Raw genomic sequence first — 26,660 nt, 5'->3', positions numbered from 1 at the left:
GGATATATTTGGTGAAACGTAAAGGCAGTATCATTCCTGTCTGCTAATCAAGGGCCAGAACCAACCCACACACATCTGCCTAGCTATTCCTCACTGCCTGTTATGAAAATAAATCTCTCCTTTTTCAAAAGAAGCCCCTACCCTTAAAGGGGAAAATGAGAGCACATGGGTGTCACGGTCCCTAACTCTTCACCACTCCCACCCTCAATAGCCGCAATGCCCCAGATTGTCAGACTTTAAACACCCTTTGTCTTGCCATATCCCCTCTTTAGTGAATCCCTAAAAAAAAAAAAAAAAAAAAAAAAATTCTGAGGGTGTTTCCCACTCAGACACATTGTTCTTGAGAAATAAACACATGTTCATCTCTTACTGAAACAGTGACTTTTACAAGTACTGTGCTTCAGCCTAAAAAAGAAAATTGCCACACTGTTGTAGAGAATTACAGCTTTTACATTTTCTTGGCCAAAGTCTGGTCTTCCTTTGAGCAAGAAGAGAACATTCCACAAATATCGAAGTAGGCCTTCGGTAAAGATGCCCGGTACACATTTTGCCCGGCCAAGTACATGGGAAATGTACCCTCTTGATGTCAGTACAGGCTTACTGAAGTTAAACATTTGCCCAGTGAGTTTGTTTTTGAGAGGAGTTACTTCAGGAAAGGCATGTTGGAGCAAACCTTTGCCTAGCTAACCATGAGTAATTATTTACCTATGTCCATAATTTTAACAATGTGAATTATTAGCTCAGACCCTCTCTTTGATTCCAATGAGGAAAAGATGCATTGGCCAAGACCATGAATTTTAGTAGAAGCTCTTTGTTCTCAATAGAAAAGGATGTTGATGTTCCCCATCTTTGTACAATGAGATGACTTCAGCTTCAGCCTCCATGACCCTGAAAATGGAGCCGTAGGCCTTGTGCAGTGTAACTAGCCCTTGTAAAGAGTCGCGCTTGGCCATCTCCACCTTGCTTACCTGCTTCGGCCTCGTCCCTCTGAAGTCCCCACCAATATAAGAGGCTAGTTATTGCCAGGGATTCTTGTTCATGTCTTTTTTCCCGTTTGGCAGGGTGGGTAGGGGATTGTTTGTAATAAAAGCAAGTAGCTTTTTTAACTGTCCATAGATGTATTTTAAAGTGCTTTCTGGGATCCACGAGACAATGCTTTTCAATTTAAGAGAAAATAGCCATGAGTTTGTTAGTTATTTGCTGTGACCAAACAAACCAGACTTTAGCAACAAAGGCAGTACCCTTGACGTCTTGCCAGGGTTGTATTTCGTAGCTAAACATGACATTTAGGAAATGTCAACTGTGAATGACTTTCAAAAATTGTAATAAAGTATGGTCGGATGTGCGTACAATCCCTGACTTACAAGAGCTCGACAAACAAGTTTCCAGTAGACATAAAAGGCTGCCCTTCCTCCATCTCTTCCTTTTCAGGACCCCTTTCATTTCTCCTTTTTGCCTTTCTACCCCCATCCCCTTCAATGCCAAGGCCGGTTCAGCAGGGCTATGGGAAACTGTCCCACAGCAACTGTCTGTGGAAAACTTGGGCTCTTCTGGGAAAACTGTGGTTTCTAAGGTAGAAGCAGCTGTGCACAATACGCACATTTGGCCATGACCCCAAAGATAGCTCCTGAACAGAACCCGATGGACTCCCTGATATTTTCTCTAATGTGACATAATTATTTTTAACTTCATTTACTTTTATTCATTTAGACTTAAAGTATCGTTTTTCCCCCAGAGATCCCATATCTATGAGAGAGATGAGGAAAACAACCTTTGTTCATTTATGTGTGCATGTGAATGGGTCAAGCGATGGTGACCACATACATACACACACACCCCCCCTCGTGTATGTTTAGTGCTTTGTATTTCACTGTTTACAAAAGGTTTCCACACACATTTGTTCTTCACAGCTGCTTTATAAAGAGTGAATCTGAGGCTCAGAGAACTTGAAATATTTGAGCTGATGAAAGCAGGACTAGAACTGAAACTTTTAATTCTGAATTGAGTTGTCCTTTATTCTATATTACATTGTGTGTGAATATTTTTATACATGTATGTGATTTTATATGTGTACACACATGCTTACATCTCTACCTTTTAAAATAGTGAAGCAAACACAATTCCAGATGATTAGCAAATACTGTAATTCAGAGACTCTCAAACCATCTCTGACCTCAATATTCTACTATTTTATAAGACCCTAGACCTGGAAGGTGAAGATTAGATAAGTAGACCTTATTGCATAAGCAATAAGAGATTGAGTATACTGTGTGCAGTAATAAGACACTTAAAAATCTGAATGGTAAGATATTACAACTTGACTGAGAAATATCTATGTAATAGTTGCTTAAATGATTACTAAAATTCACGAATTGTATTTCTGTTTATATGCCTAATCCCAACAGTAGTAGCATATTTACATATGTGGTTTTTGACTTACTAACAGTAGTCAGTCTGCTCTTGGTAAATGGGTATTATTTGTATCTACAAAGTGTATCTGAATCTCATACCAAAAAGCTTATCAAAATATCATTAGATGTTTTCATGTGATAACCTTTTGGATCAAGCTCTGAAGAACACAATTCTGAAAGTGGAAATGATAAACATGCATATAAGCACATTACACAGTTCTATTTATAGTAGTAATATTGATAGCTCTGAACAGATTGCTCACTGGCAATGAACATATAATGGGAACGTCATAGGAGATGAACTGGTGCCATTTTCTGAGATAGAAAATTCTCACATTTTACATAGAGGCAGAAGTAAAAATGGTTCCAAGAAAAAACATGTGTTAAGAATTATGTGTTTAGCTTAGAAAGAAGGAAAAAAAATTGGGTTATCAAAAACATTGCTTTTTTTTCTCCCAAAGTATAGAAACAGTTTCCATCCTCTGACACCATGTCAAGCTCTGAATAAGAAATGGTGAAGGAAATGGAATTATGCAAATAAATAATAAACCTGTTATCAGTTAGACTTAATAGGAAATTAAAATCTGAAAACAAGCTGGTAAATACATAATAATGCATTAAGGATCATAGAATTACTGTTTGTTAGAATTTTGTTTATGATTACAATTGTGTAAAGTTCCACGTGCCTATTTTCTCAAAAACTATAACATCATCTTGCAACCTTGTCCACGGATGTTGAATATTGTTCCATTCACTTTTACCACCGGGTTTTTTTTGACATCTATTTACCCTTCCAATCTGCCTCACTGGGATAGACCAGCACTATTTCTAATAGTGATGTCATCGGCAATATCTGTAGAATTATGCTCTGGGCCCCGCTGTATTGTTAGCATTGCTGGCTAAGTAAGGCCCCTTAGAAATGGAGCTGAGACCACAGTTCACGGGAAAAGCACCTATGTCACTGATGTGACTTTTTTTTTTAACTAAGTGCCTCTTTTCTTAGTTTAAACAGAATGTGAAAAGCCAACCCAGACCAAATTACTTTTTCCATACTTAATACACCCTGGCTAAATTTTAAAACACAGGATGTATTTTATAGCGTGAGAATAGGAAAACTTTATTCCCATTTTGCATGGGACTAGGTTTGGGTCCATTCACATTCAAGCAGAGCATGATAATGTTAACCATGAACTAGCACTGGGTTTTCAAGTTTTTGTCATTGATTTTAGAGCATCAGTATGTGTACAAGGCAGTACTTGTCCCGAGTGCATTGCAGGTATCATCTTTGAGAGATGACAAGGATAATCAGTCTGACTTCATAGCTGAAGGTACCCAAGCACAGAGTCTGGGAAAGACTTGCTTAACCACTGAGACTGGGAAACTGCCCTCATGTCAAGCAGCTAATGTTCTGTCACTTGCCCAACATTTCTGCTACAGGTTCGTGTTCTGATATTTTCATGAACCAACTAGATGAACAAACTGTGTGGTCTGGATTAAATACTATCTGCCTGAAAGGAAAGAAGTGAAGTTAGCCAGAAGGCCAGATGGCAGCTGTATTTTCTGCAGACCTCAGTTTGGAAAGTAGCTTTATGTAATTTTTGGTCATTTCTTACCATCTTAGGAGACTTTTTTCAGAAAGCCATTGAGCACACAGGTTTCAAAAAATGAATTGTGCAGTCATAGGGACATCATATAACCTGTCCACAGAATTATAGCTCCATGATGAAAATGCTTGGATTTCTTTTTCTTCCAGCATTGTTATGACCTACTCCTCTAGCCTATCTTTTTTATTTTCAGCTGGCTCAATTACCCCAGAGCTAAACTGCATAGCTTATGGTACCGTGGAGTTCACATATAGCAAAATGTGGCTGAAAAGGTCATGCACTTATTACTAGTCTTCATCTTGTGGTTGACTGGATTGTTCACTTACGTCCAGAAAACCAGAAATTGTCAACTGCATACACACAAACCGATGTTTCCTTTTTTTCCAAGGCAGAATGCCATTTCTAAATTGTGTCTTCCAGCAAAGTTAGTAAGTAATACCTTGGGCTCATGAAGAGTTAGTTGGTTCATGTTCATGTTTAAGAATTCTACTTTGAAGCCCTGGCTGGGTGGCTCAGGTGGTTGGAGCATCATTCCATACACCAAAATAATTCTACTTTGAGGTTATAGGGTGAGCCCCAAGCTTTTACGTAAGAGCAAAGAAACACCAACTCACATGGGAGTTACTTACCATGGTAAATGAAGAGAGAGGAAGATTTTGAGAAATCAGTTTAGGTTGTTCATTTTCCAAATGGTGGAATCATCTCTAGGCATATTTGGTTTCTTCTCCTTTTATATCTTATTGGTTGCCCAGGCTTAATCATATTTCTTGTAATTGACTTTTAGTTTCAAACTTTCTTCTCTATTATCACCTTCTTCACTCTAGTCATATTCCCATGGTCTCCTTCCGGACTCTGCAGAACTGTTCTAACCAAATTCAAATACCATTCCATTCAATATGCATCCCAACCCCAGTCTAACCTTCATAAAACATGGAGGTCATGATGGTGTTTACATCTTAAAAACGTTCAATGATTCCATATTTTGTTCTACAACAAATCAGGTCCAAACATCTCAGCCTAGATTTCATGGTCCAGGGTAACCTGCCACCTTCTTTCTTCTCTCTCCTCCAATAACCAACTGTATTTCCTGCTGCTCTGCGATATGTTGGTGCTCAAGTCAGCATCTGGTGAAAATCAACCCTCTCTCCCACTTCTGTGATCTCTGTTCTTGGAATTGGGAATCCCAAGATCAGGCTCACTTGGAATCCCTCTCCTTTTTTCCGTCTAGCTCAGTACCTGCCTGTTCATCCACAGCTGGCTCAGTCCTCATCTTCTCCTTCCAGTTCAATTCAGCACGTACTTATTGAGTACCTGCCATTAACTTCAAAGTCACCTTGCAGTGTGTGGTGAGGAGTGCAAAACTGTGTGACACAGGGTCCCTGCTGTAGTTCCTGAGTCTGTCTGGGGTGTTCCAGACCTCCAGATCCTTCTCTTCTGAATATCCATAATACTTAAAGTCTAGGCCAGTGGATTACGGAATGGAGCACTCAAAATAACCCACTGGGGTGCAGGAGGAATATGTTGGAACTTGTTTTTACATTTTTGTAACCTTTTCACATTTGTGTGAGACTATTTTTATAAAGTATATTTTAGTACAAAGGTACCTGTGTAACATTTACTAATAAATAATATGCATATACGGAGGGTCTGTGAGCAAGAATTTTTACTAATGGAGTGAATGATCAAAAAATATAGAGCGTCTCAAATTCAGAACAAGTTCATGGGGGCTTTAGGTGAGCAAACTGACCCAGACAAGTCTGTTTGTTCTCTCATTCAAAAGTTGTTTACTAATCCCCTACAGTGTGCTAGGGGGTGTCGGGAGATAAAAAAAGTCAGGCAAGAGGAGATCAAAATGTCAGGTCCATTTCTGATAAAAACTCACTGGAAACTGTGGCTGTAGATCAGGGAGGGCCAGGATGGTTTGCTAAAACCTCACTCCTGCAATAAGTAGGCCCAGACACAGGCCAAGTGGGAAAATCCAGCCCCTTTTCTACCTTGCTCCTCCCAACCAGGGCAGGCCCTGCACCCAAAGCTTGACCAAGAGCAGGTAAGAAGGCGGAAGGATTCTAACAGGGGAGAGCAGTAAGGGATTGGGTGGGGTGTACTCAATTTATTCTTCCAAATGCACCTATGCGATAAGCCACTTTTGGAGGGGGAAAGAAAAGCAGATAGCAGAGAGAGAGAGAGAGAGAGAGGCCAGCCGTTTAAGGTTGTGTGTTGTTTAAAATGTATCTTGTAAAAAAAGAGCACTCTCCTGTTTTACCAAAAGAACAAGCAGAAAGCACAAAAGCTGTTGACAGGATTTTGAATTGTGTACCTGAAAGCCCAAGATACATCTGTACTGAGGCCTGAGGCTTGATGCCATTATATGGCCTTGCCCCAGAGTTTGTAATCTGATTTCCCGGCACTGTGATGGAACAGAACAGGGGTGGGTGGTGTGTATGTCTGTGTGTGTTTGCGTGTCTTGTCCGTCTCCTCAGGATACTCCTTTCCTAGCTCCACCTCCTCAAGCCCCACCTTCTCTTCCCCCCACACACAGAGTTCCTACCATTAAATTTTGCAGTCTCTGGCACATTATGGGATGGAAGACATAGGTCAAGGCATGTGGTCATGAGAAACAGAAGCTTGTGGCTTGTCATTGCTTGTAAGCAGAAAACAATGTACGTCATTCTGGACAGAGGGATAGAGAGAGATGCACTGGAAGCACATCTGGTCCCTGGGTGAGGGAACTTACTGAGGCAAGGTCTCTGACATGACATTCGGGAAGATAAAAATCTATCCAGTTTTTAAATATCTACAGAGAAAGAGATTTCACAACCTCCCTCAATAACTAATTAAAATGATTAACCACAGACTCAGAATACTTTTCTCCAAAGTGTCAAGACTTCTTGCTCCAAGTTAAAATGGTTTCCTTTTCATAATGGAAGGGACAGTTCGTCACCATCTTTTGTCTGACACAAGGACATTAAACTGACCACTAGATTTATGACTGCATGAATGCTTTGCCCTTACACACCCACTTAGTTTTCCTTGACTCCCCTTTGTGGCGCCTCTGCACCCACTCCAGTTTTCTACAACACACTTTAATTGTGGAAACTCATCTAAAAGATTGCATTATGGTTTCTGTGTAATTCCATGTATTTGTTCTAAGTATTCAGCTTTAAATAACTGTAATGGTAATTGATTTCTTTGGGGAATTAGGACATTTACATATAGGTCTATAGGATATAGAAAGCTTCTTAATCCGAAGATACAAATGCTAGAAATTTTAGGAAAGTCAGTGCAGGAAATTTTTTGGATAATTATTAGTTTGGATACCAACTTGGCTGCTGTAATAAAAGCAAAACAACAGTGGCTTAAAAAGATAAATGTTGATTTCTCCCTTGTGAACAGCCTGTACAGGCTGGCGTGGAAGCTCCACAGTGATGGGGACCACTCTTTGTGGCTTCCAGTGGAAGAGCTTGTCACATCAGCTGGCAAGAAGGAGGACAAGAGTAAGCGGAAAGCACACCCCTCCTGTTAAAGGTACAACCAAGAAGTTGTGCGTATCACTTCTTCATGTCCTGTTGGTCAGAACGTAGCTACATGAGCACATTGAGTTGCAAGGGAGGCTGGAAACTACGGCCTTTAGCTGGGTGAGCATGCACCCAGGTAGGACCTCAAAGTTCTATTACTAAAGGAAGTTGCAGAGAATGGATTTAAAGACAACAGCTAACTCTGTCTCTCACATGGTAGAGCCAGCCTGAGGAGCATCTTTTGACCATGAGTTCAACTATGGGACTTGTAAGCAGTGTAGAAAAGATAAAAAGGAGGCGATCTTGCTCTGCCGTAGAAGCCCAGACTACTGGATAAGCTTGGTGGCAACCTTGTGGATCTCAGGCCTGGGGTTCAATATTAAAGTTCACCTGTCCTGCTACTGAAAAAGACGTTGAACCTTAACCCCAAGAATGTGTTTTGTTACTGTAAAACTGAATGAAAATAGATTTTCTAGGTGAAGATTCCAGAGCAAGTAGATTCAATACAAAACTGAGGTCACAACTTTGCTCAGTTAAACTATAGTTTCAGCCTACAGAAGCCACGCTACCTCCTCACACTCTGACCTATATCATCCCATTAGTCAAAGGTTTGCTACACTTCTCTGAAAAGGCAGTAATGTATATTTGAGGCTTGTAATGATAAGAATAAACTTTTTAAATGCTAGTAAATGAAGAGTTTAAGTTAAAAAAAAAATTGTACTCCTGCCACCTTGCAAGATCTGCATTACTTTAAGAATGGCCTCAGAAAATAACCATTAAAAAAAAACCCTACTTTGCTGATTACAGGGCTGCATGTGCTCCGTGGGGGATTTGCGTGTTTTGTTTGTTTACGTGATTAGCAAGGTGCTTTTTCCTTTTAGTGTCCACATTCATCTTTTTCAACTGTAACCCTGGTTTTCATCTTAACCTGACAAAAACAACCTGGATTTTGACAGTCACACTGATTTTATCTATTTAAACTGCTAGAAGCAAAATCTGATTTTGTGCCTGGCTTTTGTTATTGAAAAAAGTAATAAAAAAAAACAAAACCCAAGGCAGAATTAGATCAGGGACATCCATTATTTTAACCAGGAAACCTAAATATTGGATTAAGTGTACAGGGGATGCAAAAAAAATTGTATTTAAAATTTATTTCTCAGCTGATCATTTATTTCACATACAAATTTAACATTTCTATTGTGGAAATAATAATAGAATAATGATGAAAGCTCTCAGTTGTTGAGTGTTCAGTATGTATCGTTGTTGCCCCAATTTCTGCGGCCAAAGCTTAAGCATTGGCTCGCTCCCACCCACCCTGCACACCGCTACATAGCAGAGGAAGGAGAATTGAAAAAGATAAACAATAGATTCTACTTCAGGGTTATTATTCCCATTTGAATAGAGTGTACATTCTCCACAGAGGTATATCACTCCCAAATTGAAAACTGGTTCTCGGACAGTGAAAAAATCAGGTGTTGTGGCTGAAGTCCGAGTGAGAGTGAGCCGTGTCTATGGAACAATGGTCAGGGAGATGCTGCAGTGCTGGCTTTGAAGATGGAGGGAGGGGGCACGAGCGGAAGAGTGTGGACAGACTCCAGGATCTGAAAAAGGCAAGGAAACAGATCCTCCTCTGGAGCTTTCAGGGAGGACCACAGCCCTGCCAGCTCCTTGACTTTAGCCCGGTGACATCCACGTTGGATGTCTGACCTATGGAACTGTTAGATAATAGATTTGTGTTCTTTGAAGCCACTCATTTTGTGCTGATTTGTTACAGCAGCCGTAGAAAACTAATACACTCCGTTTCTCCTCCTCTTTAATGAGAATAGAATGATCTATGTTGCAAGTTTTTTGTAAGCGTTAAATAATCTGTGAGGAGTACTTGGCATAGGCAACCCCATGCCATATCCTGGCCCTGCCAATGTTCAGACAGGCAAGGTTTGCACTCCTTGAGTTTACATTTCAGCTGTTTAAGTTGCTGAGAGACTTCTTTCTTTGATTATGTCAGCAACAACTGTCAAGTTTTATGCTGGCCCTGTCTCTTTAAGGGGACTATGTAGATTTTTCCTCAGGTTCATCATGTACTGATTTTATATTTCAATTGTGGGAGGTTCTTCTCATGTACTACCAGCTCTTATTTCCTCCCCCAAAGCTATCCTCCCCTTGTTCTGCCCTTATTCCCCCTCTTCTGCCCTGTCTGAAGAAATGCCCGAAGGCCTGGTGGGGTCTGTGGAGAGGTGGGGATCCCACAGAAGCAGAGAGGAGAGAAGGGCCAGCTACCAACACCCCCATAAGGCAGTGACAGGCATTCTACATTAGAGCCTGAGCCAGCTGGGAAGAGTGAACTCGGTGTATTGTTTTCTCTGTTAACTTAAGCAAAGTGTGTGTGTTTGTGTGTGTGTTCCTGTTTTCTTAAGTGGCTAAGAAAATTTCCCCCAAAATGAGAATCTTCAGTGTCACATTTGCTGACTTGCTCCACAAAGTAGTAGGGCAGAGCCTTGTGGAGATGCAGTGAAAGCCACAGGTTTTTCTCTTCTATGTTGAGTCAGTTATTTTCACATCGAACAGCTTTTGTGTGATCACAGGAAAAGAAACCAACAGAATTGTATTGCTACTACCCAAGTGCTAAAACCGTGTGTGTTTACATATGTTATCTTGTAATCCTCACAGCATTGCTGTGAAATAGGTATTACTACTCTCGTTTCCTGCTGAGGAAGGGAGAGTATCCTCACAATATCACTATGAAATAGATTGAGATCTTATTACCCTCATTTACAGGTAAGGACCCTGGGGCACAGGGAGCGTGGCAGCTGTACTCGTTTGGCAGGTTGGCTGTGACCGTTGCCTGGGGCCGCTGTCAGCTGGTCTCCTGGGCAGGACTTTTTGGTTGAGGTCATGTTCCAAAGCCTGATTCTCAGTCCTCAAGGCCCTTACATTGGGCTTTTTCTGTGTGCTCTGAGATGCAGACTCTACAGTGATGTACTCAGCTAACAAAGTTTTTATATGAATGGAGAATAAATCAGAAAGCTATGTCTTGATTATTAGGGCATTTCTTTCTTCCTCAAGACAAGGCCTCCCCTTCCCAATATCAAGGGCTCACAGACTTCTTTTGACCTCCACACCAGTCTGAACCCTACACTGCCCCACTGTTCTTCGTGAACTACGCATCTGGCCGTTTGGCTCCCTTGCTTGTGACCCTTCAGGGACTCTGTGCTACCCCAGGATAAAGATGAGGCTCTATTACCTGAGTCACAGGCCTCTCTCTAGGTTCACCTCTTGTCTCTTCATTCAGTTCTAGGGATAGTCAGGCCTGAGTCTCTTTTGTGTCTGGGCTTTGGTGTATTCTGGTCCCTCTGCTGACACCTTGTTCTTCCTACCTTCTTCATCCTTCTCCATCCACCTGGCTAATTCAAGGCCCAGTTTAGATTTAACGTCCATCTGGAAGCTTCCCTTGACCTTCCTAATTTTGACTATTTGTCCCTGACCCCCACCCCAAGTCAAAGTACTCTCATAAAACTTTGTACTTCCTCCCTAAGAGCTTCTGTTGACTTGTGTCCTGTTTACTTGTCTGATAACTCTCACCAGAATCAAAGTTCTCTCAGGCCAGCATCTGGATTTCATTCACTATTCTTCTAGTTAGTATTTGGCACAGATCTGTGAATATGGGAAATAGTCAAAATTTTTTTCTTGAATAAACAGAGAATGAAAGACCTTTGTTCGAGTCCTAGGCCTTCCGCTTTCTACTTGTGCGGCTTTTGACAAGTTCTTTATATGCTTAGGACTTCAGTTTCCACATTTATGAAAAGACAGATTTCATTGAGATGATATATTCATGTTTCAAACAAAACATATTGGGATCATAATGCAACTCACTAGCCATTCAGAAACCATAAATCAACAATCATATCTTGCAAATTATAAATTGGGAGCATTACCATGAACTTCATTTCTTGAACATGGATTGGTTATTTCATTCACTTTTGTACATTAAGGGTCACCAGATTCATACCTGTTTTTGTGTTGATAGTTCTGTCCTTGACCCAGTGGTTTACGTTCTGCAGGATACTCTCTTTATTTACAGTGAGGGACTCCAAAAGGAGCCTGGTAAGCCTGAGAAAATAATAACTTCTGCTGTGTCCACTATTTTGTTCTTTTGTTTCTTTTTTACCTCAAGAAAGTTAATGAAATCTTTTGTTGTACTAAGAATTAAGTGAAGGTAATTAAATAAACTATTATATCAGAACAGCAGTAGGAAACAAAAAAAAAAAAAAAAACTGCAAAATTTGCTGATTGTCCATGGACAGTGTGAATGTCAAATGTATACCACTGCAATAGCTCACGCATCGTGTCTGCAAGGTTAACTGCATGGTAAAGGAATCCATGTCTAACTACAAAGCTGTATTGAGCTTCTGCATTTTGGGGGTTGCTTCCTTCACCTTCCTAAGGTTTATTATTATAAGAATCATAAGCTTTACCATGTCTCAGGGGCTTCTTGCTAATAAATTAAATATGTTTAGATGTTTCATTAACATGTGTCATAATCTGAAGTAGTAATTTACTAAAAGTTTGTATAAGTATTATTGATTTTTCCTAAAATTTGCTCTCCGTTTCCTGGTAATTGTGACTAATTCAAAATTTGAAGATAGACTGGAAATTTTTCAAAAATTACTTTTGAATTTCACTGTGAAGTCTTGATCGATATTATTGAGATATAATATAATGTATCTGATGGGCTAAAACATCAGTATTCTAAGTAAACTCACTACGAACAATTTTTATTCTCACTTCTTAATTGAAAGTTTTTTTGCCAATGCCAAATTTAGTTCACTTTTGGACAAAACTGTATTTGGCCTAGTTTACGGGCTAATTAGCATTAAGGTTGTTTTTTCCACTCCTCATCACTTTCATGTGTTATTGCTTATTTAGCAATCCATGATGATCTCTGACTTACTGACGCAGCAAAGCCCTCTTCCAGGTCAAGTGGCCATGACCTTTTGTGGACAGAGGGTAGTCTGTTACCTGCACATCAGGAAAACAGCAAAGACAAATGGATTTGTTGTTTCTTTACTAACAAGTTGCTCTGAGCTCAACTCACAGCCAGTAAAAGTGATTTGATGACTCAAATTCTTCATATAGAAACCTTGATAAAAATCTATACTTTTCAGGGAAATAAAAGTATGGCTTTATTTCATAAGGAAAATAAACTGTTTTATTTGGGGACAGCGTTTGCATTTGATTATAGATTACTTAAATTATTTTGCAAAAGTAGACTAAACTTAAGAAGGAAATGCTTATATTTACATGTCTTAGTATTGAAAGTGATTTCCAGTTTTTATGCTATGTCTGGGTTATATGGATATATAAAGTTTAAATCCTGTTCAGGTGATCATCAACTGTTCATGTTGATAATCAGCTGAATAATATTATAAAGTTGGCTGTGTCCTTTAAAAATATTAATTATTTCCATCATTAAGATTAATGATTCTTGATAGTGGGTAGTAAGGGATATAGTTGATAAACAATGTAGTGCTTTATCTCATAGCTCTGATTTTTAAAATTACTATATTTAATTTGATATTTCAAAAAACATGATAGGAAAATAAGTTTTATTGCCAAAATATTGAGAAACCCTGTTTTAACTAATCTGCAGTTTTAAAACAGGCAGAATTTATAACAGAGAAGAAACAGAAGGATAATGAGTTGTTCCCCTGGGCATTCCAGGAGAGACAGAAGTGTGGGTGTCCAAAAACCCAAGAGAAGACACACACTTGGTGAGGTTAAAAGGGGGAAGAAAAAAATACAGTGCCCAGAAGAGCTCCTTGCACATAGTAGGCACTCAGTAAGTAGTTTGGAGTGAATGAATGAGCTTAGACCACCCACCATACCAAGCATTGGTGTAATTTACTTCTCATGTAGCGTGCCAAGGCGACGGGAAGGTAATGAGTGGGAGTGATGAGAGATTTAAGGTATTTGGGCATCTGCAAGAAGTTTTTTATTTGTGTTTAAATGAAAAGAGGGCACCAGTTTACCTCACTGACATTTTCATCTCAAGAAGGTACAGAAAATAGAGGGAACAGTTACTTTGGATCTAATTTTAACTGAAAAGAGATTGGTTAATGATACAGAAGTGAAAGAAATATTTATCCACTTATTCAATAAATATTTTTGAATGTCTGCTATGTGCTAAGCACTTGGAAGATTGTGGGGCCATGTCATTTTAGCTTTTGGGATAATCAAGGAGCACATGATGGATATAGCCAGATATATATTACAGTTTTTATTCAGAGACATAGATGTGGTTCTATAGAAGGAGACTCTAAAAGAAGATATCTAAAGAAATGAGAAATCCAACCCTTTATTTAGTTCAGATTATGATCCTGTCTATGGGCCCTCCTCAAACCTCCCTTCTCAAATTTAATATCCTATTGGATCATAATTGCTTTTGTATTCATCTCTATTTATAGTGCAACTTTAAGCTTCTAGAATGCAGGGCTGTATCTGTCACATTTATCTTTGTATCCTAGCAAATAGGACAGTACTTAGCACATAGCTGATACATGCAGTAAATTACACACAGACACACACACACACCAAGTCCAGCAGCCACAATATTTTGAATGATTAGAATTAGAGGTTTGAAAGTTCTAAAAAATAGGAAGACAGAGGGCTGTGGCTACAAAGGGCATGTTCAGATTAACTAAAAATATAAAGACCATTTAAAGAAGAATGTAAGGAGAGGTACATAACCAAGGACAAATACCCAAGAAAGATAATTCCATTACATTAGTGTCAGCAATCCAAGAGTCCAAAGTGAGCTGAAGTATGTTAAAAATGCTAAAAACAACAAAAAGAGACTTAAAAGCTGGCAAGGAACAGTCCTACAGAAAATGGAGTTCTATGGGAGTGAATATGCCAGACATAGAAAACTGGAAGGTTTGTGATGTCCCATGTATTGGTCCCACTTTTTGATAATGACATAGTTACAATTTTTGTCAAGACTGGAATACGGTTTTTTTAATATAGAATTTTGTTTTACTTTTGTAGAAAATAAAAAACAAGAAAGAGATAGGACCCCTCATGATAAAAACAAAGCACTATTCATCTCTTCTTATTCTTGCCTTGTAATCAAGGGTCACGATTTCCCACGTGGGAAGGGCAGAACAAAATGTGACTTTGAGGGAATTGAGGCCCACGAAAGCATAATATTGAGTCGTTCATCCTCCACTGTGGATTGGGGTCTCCTGGCCCAGATTGTATCTGCAGGCCTGAGAACCTCACACCTGTAACTTGTACTGACTCAGACAGCTGTCTTGGGACTTCTGCAAATGGGGAAAGCCCCCCAAACCTGGGGACTAATAAAAAATAAAAATTTAAAAAAACGTAAAATCCCAGTAACATTCTAGTATTTATTCTGAAACTTTTGAGAACACTTCGGGGGAAGAAAAGTGATAATCATGAGGTACCAGCAAGAAGTCAAGCAGGACTAAGTGATTTTCCTGTTCAATAGAGTAACTGGATACAAGATGAAGAAAATGCGGTAGAGATGATGTATATGAATTTCATCAAGGCAGTTTTCACAATATCTCAAGATTTTATTGTGGATTTAGCGAGGAAATAGGAACTGAATAACAGAAGAGTTAAGTAGGTTCACAACTAGGTTTGCATAACCAAACCCAAACTGAACACTAAAAGATTGGGTTCATGTGATCACAGGGGGTGATCTGTAGACATCTACTTGTGTTTTATGCTAGATGTGTCTTTATCAATGACTCGAATGATTACGAATTTGGTGCAAATGATAGAAATAACAGATCTCTGTTGAATTCTTATGTGTCAAACACTGTTCTATTACTCTATATGTATTTAATTCTTACAGCAATTCTATGCAGTTGACACTTTTATCTCTACTTTATAAATGAGTAAACTGCAGCACAGAGAGTTTTAAGTAATTTCCGCAAGGTCACATAGTTCTTAAGTGGAGAGCTGAGATTCAAGCCCAGATTGTTCCCTTAATGGCATAAGTTATATAAATGATATCTGTCAATTTGTAAATGACCAGAGTGAAATGCACAGCTAAAGTAAAAAGTTATAGATTTGGTATTAAGAGAATTCTAATAGACTGGAAAATGGGCCAAATTAATTTGAACCAGATGTAAAGTCATGCACTTAAGTTCCAAAAAAATCAAGTGTAAAAGTGAAGATTGGGGAAGTGGGACTTACTAATAGATTAAATGAGGAAGTCTTGAGGCTCTTATTTAATAGGGGATCATTATGACCAACGTATAGTGTAATCTCGTCAACAAAATGCATTCTTAGACTGCATTAGAAAAAGAATAAAGCCATAGAATGCCTATATGTAAATACACATATATACATATGGATACTTATGGATACATATATACATAAATGTAGACATATATAGAGTGAGAAGACTCAATATTGTCACATGAAGATTGAGTGAACTCTCAAAAATAAAGTTCTAAAGATCTGACAATACAAAATATCTTATCCACAAAATAATTTGTGGATCTATGAGTCCTTTCCCACTCCAATATCCTGTGATTCAGTGTGTGATTCTGTGCTAGGATAGAGAAAGCATACTTAATACAAATCTGTTTTTGCAAGACTGGTTAGGTTTATGGTGTGTCTGAGGCAGAAAGAACTAGGAGCATTGCGTGGGAAGCTACAGGAAGGCAGTTGGCTCCGTTTTATCTAAGAATTTACTCTTGTGCCATATGAGGAGGCATTGAGTCTCTATCATGGTATTTGTTTGAACAGAGGCTTCATGGCCATTTAATGATATTACAAAGGAGATTCACTTAGAGGTCAGGAAGATGGGAGACCTCTGAGTTCTTTTGTAACCCAAGACCCCTGAAGAATGGAAAACTACTAACTCTCTGTGTGAAACAAGTAGTGAGGGATGGATGTTCAGTGCTGAAGCTGCGCCAGGTTGCAGGACAGTGGGTAGGTGAGACCTGGAGGTGGCTTTCCGCAGGAGTGAGGTTGAGTTATGAACCAAATCAACCAAAATCTAAGTCAAGAGATATTTGTTTGTGTTTTCCTGGCAACAGTTTCTTTAGATTTTGCCTCAGATGATAAGTCACAACAAAGCCATCGAGTAGGAGGCCTTCCTGGCCCTGCCAGCCACCAGGCTCTTCCATGACAATCTCAGGTTTCTAGGCACAAAAAGCCCGAAGAAAATAATTCATGTCTGGGAGCATGCCAAGTACCAACTCGACCTAACTTGGTTTCAGTTTCCATTTCAAACTTTCAGACAATACATGACTAAGGCAGAATGAAAGCACTCTAGATGCTTCATGGGAAACTGAAAGACTGAGGAAGAACGACAGACTACATGGTCTTCCCTTTTAGAATCCAGGAGTTACGAGGGACTCAGAGATCCCCCATCTTCCTGAACTGTAAGTGAATCCCTTCTCCAACATCCTGTTAAGTCGCCATCCAGCCTCTGCTTGAACAAAATCTGTGATAGGACACTCCCTACCTCCTAATACAGCTGCCGCTATTTAAAGACATCAGATGGAACAGGAAGAAAGGGAAGGGAACATGATATAGCAGGTAAAAGAAAGGGTGAGCAAGAATATGGAAAATGGTCTGGGACAGTGTAATCCCTGGTGATTCTTCACACTGAGGAGTGGAGATGAAAATTTAAACCACTGACATAACATTGTTCTTTTCCCCATTGATAGTTTTCCCGCTCCTTAAGGCTCTTTGCCAAGCCATCTTTACATTTCTGATTCTAATTCTTCTGAATGCTAAGGTTTCCCGATTGGAATGAAACCACTAAGTAATTTTTAAACAATTCCCTTTATTCGCGTTGAACTGGAATGATGGCCGCAGACCCGTGGAATAAGCACAAGCCTGGGAGCCAGTTGCAGGGGTCTGAGCCCCTGCCGTGCTGTTGCCTGGCTCTGGGACCATCTCCACTGTAGATGTCTACAATATCTGCAAGGAATGTCTACCTTGCAGAAGCCTTGTGAGGACCCAGTGAAACAGAGAGAAAGAGAGAAAAATCATCCAACATGGTGCCTGAGGGGATTCTGTTTCGTTTACTGTTGTATCCCCAAAACCTCGGATAGTGGAGATACTCTGTATGCTTTGTTAAATTAACACTGAATGAATGAATGAATGAATGAATGAATGAATGAATGAATGAAGTGCTCAATATATGATAGCTCTTGCTAAAGTGATGGCAGTGTTATCAGACATGAGAGTCTTAGTAAAACAAGAGGCTGATTATTCAGAGGTTTGAAGAAGGAGAATACTTTGGCATAGCTCAGTTTCCGCCCTATTGTGTAGCATAGCTTCAGTATTTTTTAAAGAGCTAAACTAAAATTCTGACCATTATGTAGTCTTTCCTCAGTTCTTACCCTATGTTTTCCACGAGATATCTAGAATGATCTCATTTTGTCTAATCATATTGTTTGAAAGCTTGAAATGAGAAATGAAACCAAGTTAAGTCTGGCTGGTAGTCATTCAGAAATAGACTTTTTTAAAGTAGATTACTTTTCAAAGACATTTTCCTTCACTAATACTTCCTCATATTTTTTTAAAAAAAGCATTTAGTAAAACAGCAAGAGTGTCTTTTCAGTTTCCGGTTATATCTATTTCAAGACTGAGTTTGGTTATTACACACGCCCAGGATGTAACATCAGGCAAAAATAAAACCAAATGAAATCTTTAATGTAATATATGAATTGCTTTCCTAGAGCTAAGTGAAACTCAGCTACATAGTTTTATTTGTTTTGGAGCCTTTAATATTAGTCAGATTGTAGTATGTTTTTGCAAAACTAAAAGGACAAAGAATCAAGTTGCATCAAGTTGACATGCTTAAAAAAGAAATCCAGCATTTCAAGAATAACAGAGAAGATAAGTCTAGAGTCTGGACCTTGTAAGCAATAGTGACAGTGGGGTAACAGGGAGAATTGGGGTGGGGTGGGGGTGAGAAGAACTCCCCCATTTGCTAAAAGGAAAATGAAACAAAGGTGTTATCTCTTTGCTTCATTACAGACAGGACAAGCGTATAATTGAAACCACAACACAACACTTTTTCACATGCTGCCTTCTGATGTCATCTAATTGCTTACTGCCTGCTAATCTTATCTGCCATCAACCTTAAAATTATACTGCATTGCAATTAGCTAACCCACTGCATGTAGCCAACACACATAGTGGACTCTCCATAATATTTAGTGACTGACTCTGTGCACTATGCAAGTAGGTTTTCTTTCTGGCCTCACACTTGACTTGTTTGTTTCTGTCGGAGAGGTTTCAGCTTTGACCTTCCTCTTACCTGAAGTGCCACTCCCATCGCTGCAGGCACTGCCTCCAAGCCTTGGAAAAGAGCTTTTCCCCTCAGATCCCCACCCTGACAACACTCACCTCAACCCAAGCCATCTCACCTCTAGAAGCTCCTTTTGTAAACACGGTTGTAGTCATTTCATAATGATTTGTTTAAGATTCTGTCACTGGCATTCTTATTTCTCTTGGCTCTGACACACCCCATGTCCACAAAATGCACCCTCAAGAATAGGCGTATACAAAGGAGTATTGCTCAGCCATAAAAAAGAATGAAATTTTACCATTTGAGACAACATGGATGGGCCTAGAAGGTGTTACGCTAAATGATTAAGTCCAACAGAGAAAGACAAATACCATACAATTTCACTTCTATGTAGAATCTAAAAAAACAAATTGAATGGACAAACAAAATAGAAACAAACTCACAGATACAGAGAACATTTTGATGGTGGACAGGTGGGAGAGGGGTTGGGCGGCCGGGTAAAAAAATGGGAAGGATTAAGTAGCACAAATTGGCAGTTATAACAACAATGACGAGGGTGTAAAGTACAGCCCAGGCAATACGGTCAATAATATTGTAATCACTATGTACGATGTCATGTACTAGACTTATCAGGAGGATCACTTCTTAAGTTACATAAATGTCTGATCATTATCTTGTACTCCTGAAACTAATGTAATACTATACCTCAATTGTAATCGAAGTTTTTAAAAGATTATTTTTAAATAAATTGTTTAAAAAGAATAGGTATTCAGTCCTATTTGCCATAGGGATACACGCACGATGCCCTTCCACATGCAGACTCCAGCCTATGGGGAGCGCACTCACCCAAAGTCATGCTCTGCCGCTGGATAAAGAAATGTTTAGCATTAGTAAAGGAAACCAGGCAATGCTGCTGGCTGGCTTCTATCAGTCTGCCAGGAATGGGTATAAATGGCATCAAGGCTGTGAGAGATGGACCTTTTACATCAAACAAGTGATCAAAACCTAATGCATTTACACCTCAAAATTGCTTTTAAGGTAGATTGGATGACTAACAGAAAGTCTTCCAAAGGGAAATAATATATGGCATTATATTTATTAGAGAGGCCTGTATAATATTTGAACTACTGTACAAAAATAGTTTTGATTTATTCAATCTTTAGAAAAATGAGTTGGAAGAAATTGAACCTGTTGCTAAGGCTTATAGACCATCTTAAGCATTTGATACTTTCCGAACATTCCCCAGTGTGAGTTGAGCCATATGGCAGGTTGGAGCTCAGTGCAAAGTAGAGAGGCCAGGATATCTGCTCCTGGGCCTTTAATGCTGGAAACTAAAGGAGTGAGCAGCCAGGCCATGAGAAGGTTGACAAAGAACCCATAGCATGCCTGTGTTATCAACAGCAGTAAAGACCCATGTCTATCGGTAGAGTTACAGGGGTATATAAAGGTGAGCTTAGTGGTTAATTGTGTTTGGCATTGGGTTAGAAACTGATTATTTTTTGTTTTCTTATAATGCATAAGAAAAGTAAAATTTTAGTCTTTCTGTTTTGAACAGATCATAGGCTAGTCTAGTGATTGGATTATCCACAATGCTCTGTTAAGAAGAAATAAAATAAGTACATGTTGGGGAAGTTGCCTGGTTAAAGATATGGGCCCCATGGTGTCCAACGCAGGAAGATGAGGAGGGCTTGGGGGCTCATGATTAGACCTTGACTCTGAGGATGCTTAAAACATTGCAGGGGTGGAGACGTGGGGCGGTGTTTTGGGAGGTGTACCGGAGAGAGTGTAAACAGATGCGGCTAGAACGGCGTTTGACAACGCTGGTTTTAGTGATGGTATTTAAAATGATAACCCAGTACTAGGTGTTGAAAACTGGAGATATGAGAGGACATTTATTCTTCTTTTCTCATGTCTCTATTGAACAGTCAATTGTCAAAAGCATTCTACTAGGTACTTTAGAAAAGAGATGTGGAATTTATCTAAGACGGGCTTTTTGAAAGAAAAGAATTATTTTTGTAATTCATTAAGCCTATTTATATCTTGTATATTTGAAGCCTTTTAAAAGTATTTGTTAATTTTCCCAAAATATATTTTAGGTGGCAAATTTCTATTTTTTATTATAAATTGAAATAAAATTCACTAAGATAATAAATATGACCTCTAGAATTTTGAACATGTCATAAAATGGTCAAAATGAGTTTTTATTATCTGTGATTGCATTAGAATAAACTCAAGGACATTAAAATCATATTATTTCTCTCTTACCTATCTTGATACAATTACCTGAAATCAGAATGTGTGAAAAGAGATTTACTAATTTTTACATTGTTCTCTTAAGAAGTAGCTCTAAGATTTTATTTGAACTGTGCTCTTTCTATGTCATAATTGCTTACTCTCCTCAAAAGACAAGTGCCTGAGCTATGAATTTGGGCACTAGGGAGGGCACTGATGGCCTCTGGTAGCCACAAGGCAGGGACCCGTGGCCTGCCATGGGTCTCAGAGCTCTTCTACGCGGAAGAGGTATTATAGTTTTGTATTTACTTTTGCTTGTGCGTAAGCTTTGAGAACTTGGAAAACAAATGAGTCCGCGGGCATGGAGCCCTTAGAGTTTATATCCCTCCTAGCAGTACTGCAGTCAGACCTCGGCCGCAGGGAGGGAAGAGTATAGCCCTCCGAGGGCAGTTCATGGTCAGAAGGTTGTGTTTCAAGAGCCACCCCCATTGCTGCCTGGATGCGTGACCACAGCCTCTCAAGGCTTCATTTCTCACGTGCAAAATGAGCAGAAGGGGCAAGCAACCACATAGGCTCTGGAGGAATCTAAGGGGAATATTTATCCATTTATATTTATTTGTAGCACTTGCAGTGTGTCAAGCACTATGTTCATCACTTTACAAATGTGAACTCATTTTGTCCTCATTACCACCCTATGAGACAGTTAACTATTATTATTCTAATTTTACTGATGAGGAAATGAAGGCATGGAGGGGTTGAGTAACTTGCTCAAATCCCAAAACTAGTAAGAGGCCAAGTAGGGATTCACACTTCGTAAACTGTAATTACTTATTTTCTCTATCATATAAGGTAAGGAAGAATCTAAATAGCAGAAAATAGGCAGTGGTTTCTCTTTGCCATCATTTAGGGACCCAAGATACTGCAGTTGTTGACAGAGGCACCTTAATTAAAAAAGATGCTATAGGGACTTTCTGGCTGACTTTGCCTGTGGGTGGTTAACGAGGTGGGGACCAAGAAAAGCCTAACCCTACAGAGAAATAGCACCTAAGAACATGTTGAACTTACATGCTAGTTTTTAAAACATCAAACCAGAAAACAAGTGACCCGTACAGCACTAAGTTGCCTGAAGGTAGAGCAGGCCCGCAGGTAAGAAAGACGTCCCCATTCTGCCCCCACCCCCATCATTACCCCACCCCCATGCTCCTCACACTAGCTTTTCACTGGTAGAAACTAAACATTCACCGTGAGAATATCATTCCTTTGGGGGAGAGCATGACCCCTAACAAAATGTGTATATTCCCCCGGCCATGGTAGTACATTATTCATTAAGCCCAACATTAGCCAGCAGATACCCCCAGGTAGGTCCAGAACCAGGAACAGTTTCAGAAGGGGGAGGAGAGAGTGAGCCTCAGGGTGCAGTGCTCCTAATGTTTGCTAATTGATTGATATGCCTGTACTGGTGTCACTAGAAGATTAGGAGCCCTCAGCCTAGACCATATACAGAAACTGACCTTTGGAATGGTGGCTACAGCCCCGGCCTGCTCTGTCTCAGCCTCTGGAGCGGTGTAAAGGTTGCAAATTCAGTCTTAAAACTATGGCTCACCCAAGATAAGAAGAGGGAAGAACTGCGCATTCACTCACAGGCCTTGAGACCAAAGCGCCTGGCAGTTTTACAGAAAGGGAGCAAGCAGTTTCCCTGAAGGTGAGTCCCTCTGAGCCTCAGGCTCCTGAGGCCACCAGCTGGTTCCTCAGCCACACCCAGGATCCTGCCACCTACCCAGGTTTCTGGCTTTATCTGCGTCACTTTTGAGATGACTTACTGGTTACAGTAAATGCAAGTTAATAAATGGGGCCAGTTGGGGAGCAGGGTTTATTTGCCTACTGAGAAAGCCAGTAGTCAGGCTGTGTGCTGGAACCTGTAACTCAGAACACCAGGAAACCTTAAAAAGTGAGTTGAGCATGATTTTGTTGGAAAACTTTAGGAGGTACAGTAATGGGTGCAGGAAGAGGTATACGGGGGGCTGGCTGCCGGGAGTTCTCCTCTGCTCAATGCCGAGGCTCTGCCTCATTCCCTAGTATTTCTTTCATTGTGTGAATTAGTACATCATATACTGTTTGTATTCAGCCTGTGCCAGTGACATTTCAGGGAAGTAGGAAGAACCTGACTTTCTCTGCTACTTTGAGAACATCATTAAATGTTTACTAAGAGAGTTCTGGCTTAATGAACTAGGAATGTTGTGACTTTGTTGGAACAGAGGGTTTTGAAGCTAGAATATGCTCTGAAGAGATGATAGCTTCCTCTACCACGTGTTCATCCCATGACAAATGAGCCCCCAGAGTTGGCTCTGAACGCATAGCTTTTGTTCGCCAGATTTTCTTAGAATTTCTCTTTGCCAGTCTAGAGATTTATTGCAGAACCACAATGCATGTTTTCTTTGGAGATGAATATGCAGTGTTTCCCCTTAAAAGATGCTACAAAAAGTTTTTAAAAGCGTACAGCCTCTGCCCCCCTGCCTCACCCGCTACCTGTGAAACTGCCTCTAACCCTCCTTGGCTGTACCTGGTCTCCGTGATGCTGAGACTTGCAGACTGGAGATATCACAGCCCGTGTCGCTGTGCCCAGATCCCTGAGCCAGGTCAACTCCACCTCTAACTGTCTGAGAGTTTTCTGTGTGTTTGTGTGCATGCCTGTGTCCATCCAACAATTTATACTCCTTGAGGGGCAAGAGCTCTGGAGCCAGGAGGTCCAGCCTGGTTCGCAGCTCAGCATCTTACTAGCTGTGGGACTTGAGTAAGTACTTAGCTCTCTGTGTTTTCCTTTCTTTTTCTATAAAATGAGGATAACATATTCCATAGGGTTATTAGGAAAATTAAATGAGTTAGTACACGGAAAGTGCTTAGAGCGGTGCCGGACGTACGGGAAGGGTTCAAAAAGTGTTATTTTGTGACCACTGCCAGAATTCCCCAAAGAGTCTGGCACATTATAGTGTTCAGTAAATGCATGTCAAATAATAGGAACAAACATTGCCCTTTATGTAGGAATTGCCCATAGCTAGTTGGAGAGCTGGGGGAAAGGAAGGAAGGAAGGAGAACGCATATTTCTTTTTCAACATTGGAGAGTTTGTGGTGAGGTACTTGGTGCTCTGGGGTGTGAAGGAGAACTGATCTTGATCTTTTGTCTGACCCCCCGGGGGATTTGGGATTTGCTCAGCGGGCTGGTGGTGGCATATGCTGGGAGAGCCCATTATGCTGTGCTTGGAGAGGGTAAGATTTATTCTGAATCTCATAACGTTGGCCACTTCCCCTTTCCCTTTCCCAAGACATCTCTGAGAATGGGCATGTTTTAAAGACTGGAGTTGACATCATAGCATCTTAAAAGAACTGGCCATGATTGAATTGCTGATACAAGAGGATGCTTGCACAGGCCGGGGTCACCCACATCTCTATGGAAACACATGTTTGCTTGAAAGCCCAGCCATCAGAAACAGAGCTACCCAGGAATCAGCGTTGGGTCACTTAAAAAAAAAAAAAAAAAAAGGCATTTATTTGTATTCTCAACCCATCAGAGACCTATGAAATGAAATAATTTCAAATTAAATAGAAAAAGCATGCCATAGATGAATGCTAATAGAGCCTGCCATGCACCCTCCCCCGCGGCTTGCGGTGCCTGAGATCCACTGCATTTATTTTAGCTGTCCTTTGCTCTTTTGCTCCCATTTGCATTCTGCTGCCATGGGGAGGTGGTTTGGCACTTTATGCAAAAATGGTTAATCTTCATTCATACGCACTTGCCAGCACTAAAATGGAAAATTCAAAGCGGGCCTGCCATCAAGTGTGCTTTGTGCTGCTCTCGCTTCCCTGTGTGTGCGGCACATACAAGGGCGTACAATTGGGAGGGCTCTGTCTCTGACACAAGCACACAGGGACGCTGAGTGAGGACTTGCTCTCATAAAGGTCTGAGGCTCCCATCAGCACATCTTGGCCTAGATGTGCTCAAGTGATAGTCTTAGTGATTGGAAGCTTTTATCTGCCTCTGGAAGCAGGCCTTTTCAAATAAGTATTGACTGTTAATGACCTGTTTAAATAAAACATTCAATTTTCTTTCTTCTCAGGACAAAGGACTTAGTAGCAATGACATTTCTAAACCAAAGGCTAACCCTGCTTTTCTAAAGAGGCAGAGCCAGGGCTTTTAAATGTGAAATTTTTGTCTGGCATCTGCCCTTAAAATGCTTTCCAGTGAAGTTGTTCTAACAGAGGGTTTAGTACATTGAAGTGTCTGAATAAATATGCAACCTTGAGATTTTTTTCCCCCTTCAAACTAAACAAAAAAGCCTAGGTAAATATCTCTATATGAAAATCATATTTCAGTCGTCATTCTGTGTTTCATTGTTTATGTGTCCTCATTCCTAATAATTGAAGCAGCTTCCCTCTAAGGGACAAGGCACTGCACAGGAACTTTTATTAAACTGTGGGAGTTAAACCACAGAAGAAAGAGCTAAAGCACTTGGAATAGAAGAGACCTCAGTAATTACAAGACCAGATAAAGAATAATAGCAAAGGAGGGAAAGGGAAGAAGGCACAAAACAGGAGGGAGATCAGGCAACGGAAAAGTTAAATAACAGAAAACCTCCATAATGTTAAATTTAAACAAAGTCCCAGTTTTATAGAAGAACACTTTCTCTTTTCAGTTGGCATGCAAGTACCCATGATTGTGTTATGGGACTAAACCCTTAGTCCTCGACCAGTTTAAAGGTGATTTTACAGGTGTCACCATAAGAAACAGCCAAACCCGAAGAGGATTGGTATGAGTTTGTTTGAGCCAAACTGACTTACAATTGCCAGGAAGGAAAATAGCAAGGGACTGAGATAATGCTCCAGCGAATGGCTGTCTTACAGCTTAGTCTATACATTACAGTCAAAGGAGGAGACATAAGAAGGGTCACAGGAAATCCATGGGTGGTAGATTAGGGAGGCCAGAGAAAGCAAAACAAGGAAATCTCTGAGACTGGATAGACAGTCAAATGTAGACATGTACTTCTTTTACATTGGTGGGTACAGGAGAGTTAACAATTAACGTTTACAGCACTTAGATGAGGTCTCCTGCTCTGAGTGTAGTGGGTGTGCCCTGAGGGGTCCGGAGAAGGAGATTACTTTGCCATTCCAAAGGTGATGTTATCTTAGGTGCAAAAAGACAATAGACAGGCTCACTTAACGTCAAAACTGACCTTTGTCAAGGAAGCTACGGGCCTAGTACGTGACTACCCACCATGTCCCTCCATCAGTTAGGACTTTGTATGTTCAGGCCATGCTATGCAGTTACTTTCTGTCTCTGAGTTTGTCAGACCCGTCATGAAGACCACCTCTGCGCTCGTCGGGGTTAGTGTGTGGCCCTTCTTCATCCACACAGGGAAATAGCCTAGTACATTGGCGACAACACCCACTCCTTTTATTTTTTTTAAGTTGAGTTTTCAGCTTTCTGCTACCCTAGTTGCTAAGCATCATTCCCAGGACCCTTGCAGACTTGTAATGCCTGGGAGCTGAAAGGAACCACAGCAGCCATGAACTCTGAAGGGCAGAGAATATGCCACTCTGAAATAGG

General features: G+C 40.2%; 1 protein-coding gene across 9 annotated transcripts in view; it reads left to right on the top strand.

Moving 5' to 3' along the window:
• SPATS2L (spermatogenesis associated serine rich 2 like) overlaps window positions 1-26,660 on the top strand; it is a 159,975-nt gene that overhangs the window by 44,894 nt on the left and 88,421 nt on the right. The window contains exon 1 of one of the 9 annotated variants that reach the window (XM_054585871.1): window positions 17,080-17,103. The exons of 7 other annotated variants lie outside the window; for them this stretch is intronic. The gene's annotated coding sequence lies outside the window, so the exon portion shown is untranslated. Of the gene's footprint in view, window positions 1-17,079; window positions 17,104-22,554; window positions 22,764-26,660 lie in introns of those variants that run through there. One more of the 9 variants, XM_054585867.1, reaches the window with a different exon arrangement.

Source organism: Pteronotus mesoamericanus, unplaced genomic scaffold, assembly GCF_021234165.1.
Source record: "Pteronotus mesoamericanus isolate MK-2021 breed Mesoamerican mustached bat unplaced genomic scaffold, CSHL_Meso_final contig_90, whole genome shotgun sequence".
NCBI lineage: Eukaryota > Metazoa > Chordata > Mammalia > Chiroptera > Mormoopidae > Pteronotus > Pteronotus mesoamericanus.
The sequence above is the reverse complement of the archived record's forward strand: the minus strand, read 5'-3'. Positions and strand labels throughout refer to the sequence as shown.